The 16,313-nt window shown below is 41.9% G+C and overlaps 1 long non-coding RNA gene across 1 annotated transcript in view; it reads left to right on the plus strand.

Annotated features, from left to right (window-relative positions):
• The window catches only part of LOC134909781 (uncharacterized), a 96,807-nt gene that overhangs the window by 12,593 nt on the left and 67,901 nt on the right, over positions 1-16,313 (plus strand). The window lies entirely within an intron of this gene.

Here is a 16,313-nt window from a genome sequence, read left to right on the forward strand (position 1 = left end):
TAAAACTAATTAAGCATGATTCCTTAACGGCCGTCTAGGAAATACTCTTGATTCTAATTCGTTAGAAATGCCGACAACTGTATGTCGGTATTTGTTGTGAACTGCTAAAGGGAAACACATAAATATTGGCATTCATAGAGAGGTACATGTCCATGTGATTTGTTACATGGTTATGTCAATTCTACTCTAAACATACCTAAAGTATGGTCTTCAGTTCTTAAAATCACGATTATTAGTGGTTCAAATGTTGACTCGCATAAAATTCTGGAAGAATTTAAACCTCAATTTAATTTTAAGTGTGAGGTGTGTCAGTCACAAAGTCACTAACAAATATTTGAATGTACATACCAAAAGCCCAAATAACTGGTCTGACAATCACAGGAATATAACAGATGTGACTTCCCCAAATAGATTTCAAGGAACAAATCCTTTTAGAGAAATGAGAACATTGTCATTATCACATAGAGAGCTTGAATGGAAACAATAACAGTTTAAGTCTGTAAATCTCATAAAATAATTCTTATCCAAAAATCAAAAAAATGTTAATACTTATATGGGCTCGCTTTTAGTAATAAGAAAAATCCCCACTCCTCAATAACAAACTAGTAATAAGATTACAGTCATAATTATTAGTTTAAACCTTCACAAGATGAAATGTATAGAAATGATATGTGGACTCACCCTGGAGGAAATTTTGGCTGTATCTGGAAGTCACAGAGTGAGTTGGTAATTACTGCAGCTGGTATTTATGCTGCTAGCACACTTACATCACTTCCTTTAATTAGATCACCCTTAATCATTATGTAATCCTAAGTGAAGCTGAAAAACTTTATTTGTGGATCCAAAATTTTCTCTAATAGAATCCCTAAACAGTGATAATTAGTAAATGTCAATTTAGCGTTTATTTGATACCTTATATAGATCTAAAGACACTTTCAAAGGTGTTTAAATGTTTACACCTGATCAGACAAGCATACTTCCGGTATGCGTTCCAATCTGCGTTCCACCTGTTACTTCTTTCACTTCCCCTATGTGACTCTTCGTTTCATAGGTAGAAGTCAGAGAGAGAGCTGCCTAATTGGTCTAAACTCTCCTGCAAGCCGCACCTCCCTTTGGTACACGTCACGTCATAAGACGTGTCATCCCGTTCCGACGTCCCATTACACCCATGTCAATCAAAAGTGTAATGGGGCGTGTCTGCCCATTCTGACGCATTAGATGTCACTGATGCTGAATGGGCCGACTTGACTCTATGTGTGACGCATCGTGAACACGTGACATAACGTACACACCCGATGCATACAGTCCCGTAGTCTCAGCTTTCTTCATGACGGGATCGCAGTATTAGCATTTTTTTGATTTTTGGATAAGAATTATTTTATGAGATTTACAGACTTAAACTGTTATTGTTTCCATTCAAGCTCTCTATGTGATAATGACAATGTTCTCATTTCTCTAAAAGGATTTGTTCCTTGAAATCTATTTGGGGAAGTCACATCTGTTATATTCCTGTGATTGTCAGACCAGTTATTTGGGCTTTTGGTATGTACATTCAAATATTTGTTAGTGACTTTGTGACTGACACACCTCACACTTAAACGGGACTTGACTCTATGTGTGACGCATCGTGAACACGTGACATAACGTACACACCCGATGCATACAGTCCCGTAGTCTCAGCTTTCTTCATGACGGGATCGCAGTATTAACATTTTTTTGATTTTTGGATAAGAATTATTTTATGAGATTTACAGACTTAAACTGTTATTGTTTCCATTCAAGCTCTCTATGTGATAATGACAATGTTCTCATTTCTCTAAAAGGATTTGTTCCTTGAAATCTATTTGGGGAAGTCACATCTGTTATATTCCTGTGATTGTCAGACCAGTTATTTGGGCTTTTGGTATGTACATTCAAATATTTGTTAGTGACTTTGTGACTGACACACCTCACACTTAAACGGGATGACACGTCTTATGACGTGACGTGTACCAAAGGGAGGTGCGGCTTGCAGGAGAGTTTAGACCAATTAGGCAGCTCTCTCTCTGACTTCTACCTATGAAACGAAGAGTCACATAGGGGAAGTGAAAGAAGTAACAGGTGGAACGCAGATTGGAACGCATACCGGAAGTATGCTTGTCTGATCAGGTGTAAACATTTAAACACCTTTGAAAGTGTCTTTAGATCTATATAAGGTATCAAATAAACGCTAAATTGACATTTACTAATTATCACTGTTTAGGGATTCTATTAGAGAAAATTTTGGATCCACAAATAAAGTTTTTCAGCTTCACTTAGGATTACATAATGATTAAGGGTGATCTAATTAAAGGAAGTGATGTAAGTGTGCTAGCAGCATAAATACCAGCTGCAGTAATTACCAACTCACTCTGTGACTTCCAGATACAGCCAAAATTTCCTCCAGGGTGAGTCCACATATCATTTCTATACATTTCATCTTGTGAAGGTTTAAACTAATAATTATGACTGTAATCTTATTACTAGTTTGTTATTGAGGAGTGGGGATTTTTCTTATTACTAAAAGCGAGCCCATATAAGTATTAACATTTTTTTGATTTTTGGATAAGAATTATTTTATGAGATTTACAGACTTAAACTGTTATTGTTTCCATTCAAGCTCTCTATGTGATAATGACAATGTTCTCATTTCTCTAAAAGGATTTGTTCCTTGAAATCTATTTGGGGAAGTCACATCTGTTATATTCCTGTGATTGTCAGACCAGTTATTTGGGCTTTTGGTATGTACATTCAAATATTTGTTAGTGACTTTGTGACTGACACACCTCACACTTAAAATTAAATTGAGGTTTAAATTCTTCCAGAATTTTATGCGAGTCAACATTTGAACCACTAATAATCGTGATTTTAAGAACTGAAGACCATACTTTAGGTATGTTTAGAGTAGAATTGACATAACCATGTAACAAATCACATGGACATGTACCTCTCTATGAATGCCAATATTTATGTGTTTCCCTTTAGCAGTTCACAACAAATACCGACATACAGTTGTCGGCATTTCTAACGAATTAGAATCAAGAGTATTTCCTAGACGGCCGTTAAGGAATCATGCTTAATTAGTTTTAAGGTATGTTACCTCCTATATTTATGGGTGAGAGACCTTTAAAAGTAGTCTATATTTGATTCCCTTTATCTTTTCCTTTCTTATTAGATAATAATCACAAAAACATGGTTGTTCTATAGATTTCTATATTCAAAAAGATTTACCACTCTGGCTAGGAGCCTGAATATAGGAATTCCATCCACTAAATCCTGATAAAGGAGACTATATTAAATCCTATTTAAGGTATGTTTTGTGGTATTAAAACACATAGTATTAATAATGTTTCAGCAGTTCCACCTAATAAACATATCTGAGAATGTGCTATTCATATTTTCAGGCCATATTTTGCCATACAAACCCATCGAGAGTGAATTAGTCTTTCTTCCTATATGCGGTAGGTACACACAAAAACACACTTTTTCTCCCGTACCATATATATATATATATGGGGGTGCATATTTATATATATACACATATATATATATGCGATATTCCTATTTCATTTTTGCAGTTTTTCTTGAATAGAATATTTTCTTGTCCCCAAACAAGTTACCCCTGATGAAGTCGCTAAGACGAAACGCGTTGGGTCTGTCAGTCAGAAAATCGCACCCTAGTTTGTGAAGATACTCCCCTTTGAGCTCACACCTTGAAAAAGGTGAGGGAGTATCTAGAATCCATCTTACAAACATGTTGGTCGTGACTGTGTTTTATTGATATAATTTTATATTGTACATAAAGTCATATGTTATTAAAATAACTTTTTAGTAATTGGCCTGTTGGCTTCTTGTTTTGGGTGACTTTTTGGTGAGGGGTGTCTGTTACAGGTCCCCAGAACTAAACATCTTCCAGTCCACATTTTCTGATGAAATAAACGCTGGAAAAATTATATAATTACAGTACATCACTAGCGCACTTGGGAATCTGTATTTCTATGTGTGTATATATATCTATATATATGTGTGTATATATATATATATATATATATATATATATATATATATATATATATATATATATATATATGTGTGTGTGTGTGTATGTGTATATATATATATATATATATATATGTGTGTGTGTATATATATATATATATATATATATATATATATATATATATATATATATATATATGTGTGTGTGTATATATATATATATATGTGTGTGTGTGTGTGTGTATATATATATATATATATATATATATATATACTCTCTCTCAAAGGTCATTTTATGAATGCAGATAAATCTACAACCAATGATCAGAAAGAAAGCAGCACACTTACAGCGAAAAATAACATTATTGGGGAAATGTAATAGGTTGATGAAACCCAGAATGAGCTTTTGTCAAGTTTGGTGGGAATCTCACCAAATGTAACAGGTTGAAATATCAAGGTGGAGTCTGCAACCTTCCAGCGATGTGTGGCGAGTTATGAAGTCACACATCGCTGGCATTCCAGCACGTTTTCTGGAAATTCTAAATAATAACTGATAGAATAAAAAAAGCCATAGGGTTTTCTCACTAAAGAGAACCAGAGAACCAGCACTTCTGTTTAAGCTGGTATTGGAATCAGGGAGACAGAGTGTGGTGTCCACCTACTTTTCCTTCTAACAGCACTAGACTTGACTAACCAGGGCTATGGGAACCATAGAGGGGGGATCTGTGATGATTCCACCAGCTCTAAGCCAATTGGCACAAGAGCTGGTTTCCCCAGTCGATTGTGGGTGGCACATCCACTAATAATAATGAAAACGTTACTCTTTACACGTGGACTACTGGTCCCAGCATATGTCATCCCATGCTCTTTGACCTCCCAATATTTCAAATACCAGCAGTGGCACTAGTGCTAATTCTGTTTCTTTAATATTATTAAATGTTAACATTAAAACAGATGGAGCACAGCGAGATAGCTGCGTTAGCGTATTCCACATGGCGAGTTGCATGTTTAACATAGTAACATCTGGAGTGTGCTTTCTATCGCGCCGAGATTGAAGCACAATTCTGGCGAGTATTGTATTTCTTGTTCTATTACATACATGGAATTCAAAATACAGTGGAAGCGCGCCAGATTTCCAAATCCAAAACCTATTGCATTTCTCCCTAAGGATCATTGGCAAATGTGCTGATGTGTAATACCACAGAGCAAAAAGCAACCTCAAACTTAGAAAGCGCTATGCTCTTGTGTGTGTCAGCTGTGCAGCTCCTTAGTATTAAAATACACCTCCTCCCAATTGTGCACTGCTGCTTTCAATAATGGGTAGTTGAATCCCAATAGTTATTATATAAATCAAAGGACAAAAGGTTGAAAGCGCTGTCCACAATAAAAGAGTTTTTTATTTGGTTAAAAAATTATAAAATCACTAGTTCACATATAATCACTAATCAATACTGATCTAAAAGTTAGACATCAAAGCATATTGCGGACCATAACTATTTTTCAGTGGTACCTAATAGTGAAACAGTTTAAACACAGTGGATACACTTGCATTAAATTGACACACTCTATTCCAAGTGAAACAATTGTATCAGATGTTATATATTACTCCACTCAGTGTTTTTTCCCCCTTGGTAATTATCTCCTTTGAACAGCCTCCTAAAAAATAGAAGTAATTGGAAGGATTTAAATGTTCACAGTCCCAGACATATCTGGAGAGATATGATCACCTTAAATCTGAATTAATTTCACAGAATATTTATATATATCTCCTCCCGCTGGGACAATAATCCATCCAAAAGTACAGATTTGAAGCACGCAATATCTGAATTATAAGAGATACAGTTGCCACTTTTCGTAATACAGTCTCTTAATTGGAGGCTACTGAAACTGAATTAATAGACAGTTCTGACGGGCGTCCCCGTCTGGTGATGAGAATTTAAATAAATACAGTAGAGCTCCTGTTAGATGATATGCATGCCCCACAGTTCATTCATAAATTCTTATTCAGTAAATGGAGGCCGCATACACGGCTAGTCTCACCCCTGTTAGGCTCGACTACTGCTCCCGCCGGGCGTCCGTCAGTATCATAGGCAGCACACAGCTGCTTCACTTGCACCAAAGATCTCGCGGCCCGCCTCTCCTATGACAGTGCCACAGAATGCTTGTGATGATGCAGCCTGTCGGACTAGTTAGCTCCGGCGATATCCGTCAGCGACTGCGCGCTGTTTTCACAGTTCCCGAGACTTTACCAGGTGCCTTGTCGACAAGGCGGAACTCATGAGCTGTTTTCACGATTAGGTCCACACACGCAAGGAGCACTCTTGACGCGTTTCTCAGCCGTATGTCTATGGCTGTTTCCTCAGAAGAATGCACTCCCCTTCCTATTCACTGCTTTTATCCTCAGTGGGGTATCAATCAACATCTTAATAGGGTCCTTATGTTCATTAACCCTTTCACTTTCAGATTCCATTCTTAAACCTATAGTTGTTAATAGCAACCTTAAAGTATTGATCCTAAAAACCTACACAGTAATTAAACATCTCTAATATCAAACTATATAGGAACTGTTTTATCACACAGCTGACACACACTATAAGACATCCTCTACATCACAAAATTTTTTAAAATAAATTAAATTAAATGAAAAACCAACTCAATTAAAATAGATGTTTTCTACTTGGATCGACCATCCAGTATTTTATATCTATTCATAACCCATATTATCATGAGCAGGCTATATGAAATTAGACATCAAGGTTATACAATATATCAAAGTTATAAAATACAGTCAGACTATGAATCAGACCCGAATTCACAGTACACCCATATTTGACGTTGATAGTTAACCAATTAATAATATCCCAAAAACAAAAAACAGCATAATAATATTATTATTACTTATAGTATTAATAATTAAAAAGAGACCGGATTCCATAGGGTGGCCCTCAGCAATTACCCATATGTACTACCTCCCTTATATGGGAAATGGGGCCCTAATGGCTCACCACCTCGGTACCGACCCAAACAGGGTAGGCAACTCAGTATCATAGGTTAAATAGTATATATACACATAGTGTGATATATGTGGATATATAGATATATAGAGAATACCGACAGGTACACCATTAACTAAACATTATTCAATTCAATTGTGTCATTAAGACCACACGGTACCAACGTCCCTAACTTGAAGATCCAAAAAGCTTCTTTCTTGCATAATTCCCGGTATCTATCCCCTCCCCTTATTGTAGCTTTGATCTGTTCTATCGCCTTCACTTTTAGGTCCCTTAGGCTGCTTTTCCCACAGTTCAAGATATGTCTTGTCAGACTGTGTGTTTTGGAATTATTTATCACCCCTCGTCTATGTTCCAAGAATCTGACATTTAGGCTGCGGATCGTTCGACCCACATATTGGATTCCACATCCACATGTCAGAACATAGATTACGTATGAGGACTGACAGTTCATAAATCCCTCTATCGGATGGGAATTGCCATCTGAATGTGAGATAGTCACAGTGCTTCTATGCTCTGCATGTGGACATGTTAAACATCCATTCCGTCCACATTTAAAGAACCCTTTCGGCTTCGGTGGTAGCCAACTCAATGTCTCATTTAAACCACGTGTATCTTCTGATCTCTTTTTCCGTAGCATACTAGGTGCCAATTTCTGTTTCAAATTCCTGGATTTCCTGAAAACTACCTTCCTTTTTTCCTCCAATAGGGGGGCCAGAAATTTATCATGTTTTAACAATGACATATTATTTTCAACAATATGTTTAATCTGTTGTGCCGCTGAATTGTATTGGGTTACAAAGGACAGGGAACCCTTGCTTATACTCTCTACATTTTTCCTACAATCTTTATTCTTCAAGAGCATTGACCTATCTATTTTCTCCACCTCCTTCATTGCTCTTTGTAACAGGCCATCTGGATACCCTTGTTCCACAAAGGAATTGTACATAGACAGAGATTGTCTTGCATAATCCTCCTTCCGGGAACAGTTTCTCTTCAACCGAAGAAACTGTCCCTTCGGGATATTTTCCTTCCATTTCTTATGATGACAACTTTGGAAGTTAAGATACTTATTACAATCTACAGTTTTAGTATAGGTAGATGTACATATCCCGCCATCCACAATCCTGACCGAAATATCTAAATAATTTATAATAGTGTCACTGGAAGTACTTGTGAATTTCAAACCATATTCATTGGTATTAAGGTGCTCCACAAAACTTGTGATGGAGTCAAAATCTCCGTTCCAAACAAAAAACAAATCATCTATGTATCGGCCGTAGAGGACCAGGTTCGCCCCGAAATCACCACCCCAAATGAGGTCATCCTCCAGTCGCCCCATATAGAGGTTGGCGAAACTCGGAGCGAACCTGGTCCCCATGGCGGTCCCGTGAGTCTGTAAATAATATTGTGTGTCAAACAAAAAATAATTGTGAGTGAGAATATAATTAATTGCTGTCAAAATAAATTGTCGTGATAAATCTGACCGTGATGTGTCCTGTTTTAAATAATAATCGACAGCGGCCAGTCCTGTGGAGTGCGGGATATTCGTGTACAATGCCTCAACATCACATGTGAGGAGTTTGTATGTGCTCTTCCATTCCACACTTGTCAACTGCTGTGTTGTCTTTTATATATTTTGTGCCTATTTTTATGATGGACCACATACATTTGTATTTCAAGACAGCTGCATACAGCTGAGTAATGAACTTTATAAAAGACAGAAACTGCACAAGTATAACCTAGGCAGGATTGGACCAATATAGTAGCATAAAAAATATTTCATGAATTAAATAAAATAACAATAAAAACTTCAGCCTCATATAGTATACTGCATTCTGTTCATTTTAAATGTGGCAGCAGTTTAGTTACTTTTTTTAATCACAGTACTTGTTTGTCCATCTTATATTTTATGGTATATGTATCCAAGTGACCAGGAGAGTTAATTGGGCTCTATTCACTTCAGAGCTATTCAATTCAGCTCGCTGTTATGTTGGAGAATGGCCTAGTCACATGAACCGACATTCTCCGACTTAAATGCCTGATGCAATGCTGTTTTCGCTGTGTAAAGGGCAGAAAACAGCATTGTGCTAGTAGTTTTGTCAGATGTCTGCTCTCACACCAGGAGGGGTGCGAGAAGAAATTTTCCTTGTCGGGCATGACATCGCTCTGACTTGAATAGCTCCAGGAGCTCCTTGAGTCGGCTGTTACCCCAGCCATAATGGTGCCCATTGTGGTCTTGGAGTGTGCCATGTGCCGCTAGTTGGCTCCCCTCCTCCTCTGGCTGTTTAAAAGTGGTAGAAAAGTAGCTACCCAGGGAAAGGAAGTGAACTCATAAGTAAGAAAGGGGGCATGTTTGACAAAAGGGATGGCGGTCATTATGTCGACATACATTGGGTCGACCACAATTGGTTGACATACATTATGTCGACATGATCACTAGGTTCACATGGTCATTATCTCAACATGGAAAAAGGTTGACATGACCGGCGGCCCGTTAAGATGGCCGCCGCTGATATCACTCACCCCGTTCCCCCTAGGCAGTGTTGCCACGTGGACGGTGCAACAAGCGGTGGGGGGACTACCTGGCCAGCTCGGAGTCCCGCGATTCATGGGAATTTAGAGGGTGGGGCCTAATGTTGGGAAGTGCCCACCCCCATCAGAGATCTCTGAAGAAGTTAGGAAGTGCTTGCTTCCCCACTCTCTTTTGCTACTCTCCCTCTTTCGCTTTCTCTTTCCTTGATGACACTCTCCCTCACTCTATTCCTGACACACTCCCGCTATCTCTCCCTGACACTCTCTCTTTCTCTGACACTCTCCCTCCCTAACAATGTCTCTCTCTTTCCCAAACACTTTCTTGCGCTCTCCGACACTCTTTCTCCAACACTGTTTCTCTTTCCCTTACACTGTCTGTCTCTCTTCCTGACACTGTTTCTCTCTCCATGACGGCGTCTCTCTTCCTGACACACACTCTCTGACACTCTCTCCCTCTCTCTGTCTGCCTAAAACTGTCTATCTCTCTCCCTGACACTGTCTCTCTCCCCCTCCCTCTCTCCACGTTTTTGCACACAGAATATAGGCATATAATTTTATAATTTTTATCAATGCCACGGCATGGTGTGACTAGAAGCAGTGCCGTTTCTTGCGTCAGGCGAGCCGTGCAACCACACAGGGTGCCTGCCACGGCACTTTGTGGATCCTTGTCTCCCTCTTCCCGAGCACTCCTGCTCGGGGAGCGGAGTTTCGCGGAATGATGCGGTTGCGTCGTGACGTCACAACGCAATTGCGTCATTCCGCGAAACCCCGCCTCCCGAGCAGGAGTACTCGGGAGGAGAGGGAGACAAGCTGGAAGGAGGAGGCGGCCGGCATGAGTGAGGAGTGGCGGCCCGACCCGAAGAGCGGAAAGAACCTCTGCATATGTAAGTAGTCCCCCCTTCCTTTCCCCCCCCCCACTTGACACTTGCCTGCCGTACTGTGTAAAATGGGGACTCATGCCTGCCGTACTGTGTAAAATGGGGACTCATGCCTGCCGTACTGTGTAAAATGGGGACTCTTGCCTGCCGTACTGTGTAAAATGGGGACTCTTGCCTGCCGTACTGTGTAAAATGGGGACTCCTGCCTGCCGTACTGTGTAAAATGGGGACTCTTGCCTGCCGTACTGTGTAAAATGGGGACTCTTGCCTGCCGTACTGTGTAAAATGGGGACTCTTGCCTGCCGTACTGTGTAAAATGGGGACTCTTGCCTGCCGTACTGTGTAAAATGGGGACTCTTGCCTGCCGTACTGTGTAAAATGGGGACTCCTGCCTGCCGTACTGTGTAAAATGGGGACTCTTGCCTGCCGTACTGTGTAAAATGGGGACTCTTGCCTGCCGTACTGTGTAAAATGGGGACTCTTGCCTGCCGTACTGTGTAAAATGGGGACTCTTGCCTGCCATACTGTGTAAAATGGGGACTCTTGCCTGCCGTACTGTGTAAAATAGGGACTCTTGCCTGCCGTACTGTGTAAAATGGGGACTCTTGCCTGCCGTACTGTGTAAAATGGGGACTCTTGCCTGCCGTACTGTGTAAAATGGGGACTCTTGCCTGCCGTACTGTGTAAAATGGGGACTCTTGCCTGCCGCACTGTGTAAAATGGGGACCTTGCCTGCCGTACTATATAAAATGGGGAGTCTTGCCTCCGTAATGTTGTAAAATGGGGACACGTGCCTGCTGTAATGTGTAAAATGGGGACTTTTTATTTTTTTCCCCCTGTGGTGGGGGTGATATCATATGAGGCCACGCCCATTGTAATGAGGCCACGCCCCCTTGCCGGGAGCGCGCGCGCATGCTTTTTCTTTTTTATAGCTATGGGGGGGGGGGGAGGTGCATTTTGATATCTCGCACTGGGAGCCAAATCGGCTAGAAACAGCCCTGACTAGAAAGACTGCTGAACATGCAGGAAAGCTGCAGTGGATGTATGTGGACACATCTGTAGATGGGCAGACATAGTTTGATTATAATAAGCACAACCTGACAGTTATTCTAGCATTGGTTTTATAAAATCTCCATTACTGCTCCCTTTAAAAATATACAGATGTGTCCTCATACATCTTTACTGCAGTCGTGCCAGACAGACCCTCTTAGCATGCCCGGACCAGTGAGACTCTGCTTGTGTCGGGTGTCTTTTTTGCCGAGCGTTTTTGCACAGCGATCATCGCTGGGCTGAAAATCGCTCAGTGCATGCACACTGAGCGATTTTCCCCCCCAGCTCAGTGATGTCAGCAGGGGTGAACAGCTTCCATAGTAGGACCCTATGGAAAGCCGTTTACCCCGCCGGCGATGAAGCGGGGGGGCGCATCAGCGCTCATCGCCGGGGCATACACACTGGGCCGTTTTGAGCTGAAAGCAGCTCAACACACCAAAAGTGAGCTGCTTTCAGCTCAAAATCGCCCAGTGTGTATGGGCCTTAAGTCGCAATGTGATGTGACTAAGATGCACCAGGAGACTGTGATCATTCATTTGATATATGACACTTTTATATCTGTGTGTGACTTAGTCTGACTCTGCATACGAAGAGCTATGATGCAGCAGCCGTAGCTTTTTTCCATGGCAATTCCATTGTGCTCCATATACAGACTCAGTTGCCCACAGATATACAAGTGTTGTATATCAAATTAAGCAGCACAGTCTCCTGATGCACTCTAGACACATCATCCAAGACGCATTTTTGTCAAAAAAAGATGCCAGATTCAGTGGAGTTGCATGTGACCTGTCAGCTCACTTGTGCCAGGCATCTCCCGCCATGTGGCATATTGAGACTAGATGTATGAGGAGGATTCAGGGATGGATGCCATTTGCATCACTGCTGTGTCTTTGCATATTACTATGAATCATGCCCTTGGTCTTACTGCTTAAAGTGTGCGACTGCATTTTTGGACTATCATGTATTTTTAATTTGTTTTTGTAGAAATTTATGTATATACCAGTAAAAGGACACAGCAGCTACTGGGTCAGCTCACTTTTCCCACCCCTCACTGTCAGGCCCCACCCGATTTGGGTGAGCAACTGGGTCCACCTTTCTGGCTTTGTCTGTCCCTCTCCCTAGCAAAGGGAACCATTGGATGGGCAGCACGTACATTCTGGCTCCCACTGCACATGCATGTCCAAGACGGAACAGACCTTACGCTATCTATATATGCTAGTGGTGCTTGATCTAGAAATAATCATATAAAACTCCATAATCTCAGCAAGGGAGAGTGGCACTCACAATTAGATAAACAGGTGTATTGAAGCATACACAGTTACATCATGCTCCTATGCCCGTCATCAGTTTCACTTACTACTGTATGTGCTATTTTACTCCGGAAAATAACACTGGCACTGATACAGTGGTGAATGCAATGCTGATGTTTATGCAGTGGTGCAGTTCTTTTTTTCTCTTACGTCCTAGAGGATGCTGGGGTCCACATCAGTACCATGGGATATAGATGGGTCCCTTGGGAGCCATGGGCACTTTAAGAGTTTAATAGTGTTGGCTGGCTCCTCCCTCTATTCTCCTCCTACCAGACTCAGTTTAGAAAATGTGCCCGGAGGAGACGGTCACAGCTAGGGGAGCTCCGTAGCAGTTTTTATAGTTTTATTATTTTAAATAGAGTTCGGCACAGGGAGGCTGCTGGCAACAGGGAGGGGGGTAGTATCCAACCCTCTGAGGTTAATGGCCACTATCTCCGCGGACACTGAGCTCCTGAGGGTGATGATCGCTAGCCCCCGAGGTGACCACTCACTCCCGCAGCATGCCGCCACCCCCTAACAGAGCCAGAGGACGTCGGTGGTGAGTAGATTACCGGGGAGCCAGTGTGGATGGCGACATTAGGGTAGGAGCACAGCGTTAAGGCTGCGCTCCAGAGGGGTCAGCGGTACTACGGTGCGGCGCTGTGAGGGGTGCCCTGGGCCAGCGCAACACCCTTAAAACTGGTCACTGGGCTCTCAGGGAATGTGTTCTACTGCCAGCTGTGTAATTTACCTCAGGCCAGTATAATCAAAAAGTGCGGGAAGATGCGCCATGACAGGGGGCGGAGCTTCTCAGTGGATCTAGCAGCTCACCAGCGCCATTTTCTCCCTGCAGATCAGCACACAGAGACACTGACAGGGAGCGATGACCCCCCCACGTATCTCCAGCTATCCTGTGCGGTACCAGGGGGTTATAACAGGATGGGGGCGGGGGGGGGGGGAGAGTTATTCACAATTTTAACTGTGTAGTCTATTAAGGTTGCACAGTCAGCGCCAGGCTTTTATGATATAACTGCCTACTTGGGCGCTGTGTGAGTGCTGGCTCCATTAACTCTATGTGTCTCTGAAGGTACTTGGGGGAAACTGTGTCTGACATTTTCCGGTGTGTGTGTGTGCAGAGCCGGCCCCAACCAATATGATGCCCTAGGCAAGATTTTGGCTGGTGCCCCCTAGCCCCGCCGCTGGTTACGCCTGTGACCCTGCACCCCTTTCCCAGCACCATCACCTCTCACCCATGGCAGTCCTTATTTTGGTGTTTGTACCCCCTATATTTTAAATAAAAACAGTTCGCACATTTGGCGCACAGCCCAAAAAGGGGTGTGTTTTTGCTGGCAAGGGGCATGGCCACACAATAGTAACCCCAATTCCAATTACACCACACAGTACTGCAACTTTATTCACATTTGATCATGCGATAGTGTCCATAATTCATATTACATCCCACAGTAGTATCACTTTACCTTTTAAACGGTACTCCTCACAGTAGAGCCCCTTATTCACATTACATCACACTGAATTGCTCCTTATTCACATTACACCACACCCTATTGCTCTTTATTCACATTAGATGACACAGTAGTGCCCTTTCTATACGCAACACCACATAGTAGAGCACCTTCTACACATAATGCCACACAGTAATGCCCCTTACACCTATGAGACACATTATTAATGTCCTTATAAACATAATGCGCCTTACACATTATGACAACCTTTATTAATGCCCTTTTACACATAATGTCCCATATGCTGCACATTATTAATGCCCTTATACACATAATGACACACAGTGCCCCCTACACATTTGCTGCACATTGTTAGTGCCCCTATACACATAATGACACACATACAGTAGTACCCTGTTACACATATGCCGCACATTATTAATGCCCTTATACACATAATGACACACATAGTGCCCCTTACACATATGTTTCACATTATTAATGCATTTTTACATGACACACATAATACTCCTTACACATATTCCGAACACTACTGCACAACCAACCCACTCACATGCACACAGCACTCACACTGCCACTAGCACTGTGACCTCTGCCTCTGCTTGGATACAGATGTGTCCTCATAAATCTTGCCTCAATGCTAACGTCGGGCACATTTTTTTTTTTTTTTTGAAAATGCATCTTGATTGCATTGCTATGTGGCTAGGATGCACAAGCAGCTTCTGCTGATTAAAATGATATGCAGCATGCTTATATACTGTGTGAGACTGTGGCTGTATCTGCATACGAAATGCTACACACAGAATATAGGCATGCCGCATATCATTTTAATCAGCAGAAGCTGCTGATGCCCCTAGGCATATCAAATGCCCTAGGCAATTGCCTAGTTTGCCTATGCCTATGGCCGGGTGTGTGTGTGTGTGTGTGTGTGTGTGTGTGTGTGTGTGTGTGTGTGTGTGTGTGTGTGTGTGTGTGTGTGTGTGTGTGTGTGTGTGTGTGTGTGTTTTCTCACATTACCATGTCCAGGGACTCTGTGTCTTGTGCTGCAGACTATGTATCTTCCCCAGAGGAATCCATTCCATGTACTCAGGAATGTAATTCCATGTCTCAGCCTTCTGAATCCGAACCGTTGTGGGTGGTTTCACTTAAGGGAATGATATCCCAGATTTCATCTAGGATAACTCCTAAAGAGACTGAAATACAGGTTTTGAGAAAATCTGTAGAGGTTTTGTCTGGTTCTGTTCCCACAGCCTCCACAAACTCCCTTGGTATATGCCCAAGGAAGCGTGCTCTTTCCCAAATTATGCAAGTCGACATGGATACTGACTCCGATACGGGAGACGGTGAGGGGAATATGCGGGGGGTGAGGCATCCCTTGCAAAGGGGGTGCAGCTCATGATTGAGGTCATTAGGGATGTGTTACACATTACTGACAAAGCACCTGAGCAGGTCGAGGAGGCTTACTTGAGAAAGCCTCCCTGACTTTTCCTGCGTCTAAGGCAGTGGTTCCCAAACTGTGTGCCGTGGCACCCTGGGGTGCCTCAGGACACTTGCAGGGGTGCCTCGGGTTGGTGGTCCAGGACCAATTAAAATTATTTATGTTCAATGTAATAGGCAAAGCCAGTGCTGGTGGCTGCCAATCATAAAGTATGTGGACAAACAGAAGCAAATCTTGTCCCTCACCACACAACTGACCCTAATGATGACATATAAGCACAAATTTACTTAATTTAATATTTTTTTATATTTCTCAATAAGAAACCTTTGGCCTAGGGGTGCCGTAAAAAAAATTCTGATACTCTAGGGCGCCGTGATTGAAAAAAGATTGGGAACCACTGGTCTAAGGAATTGAACGCATTATTTGAAAAATCCTGGGAAAACCCAGAGAAAAGATTCCAGATCCCAAATAGGGTTCTTGTGGCTTTTCCCTTTCCTGAGGAGGATAGGAAAAAGTGGGAAACACCCCCCTATAGTAGACGCTTCTGTATATAGACTGTCTAAAAAGGTGCTTTTAGCGATCCCTGGGTCTACCATTTTGAAGGAATC

The sequence above is a fragment of the Pseudophryne corroboree genome, chromosome 4 (assembly GCF_028390025.1).
Source record: "Pseudophryne corroboree isolate aPseCor3 chromosome 4, aPseCor3.hap2, whole genome shotgun sequence".
Classification (NCBI taxonomy): Eukaryota; Metazoa; Chordata; class Amphibia; order Anura; family Myobatrachidae; genus Pseudophryne; species Pseudophryne corroboree.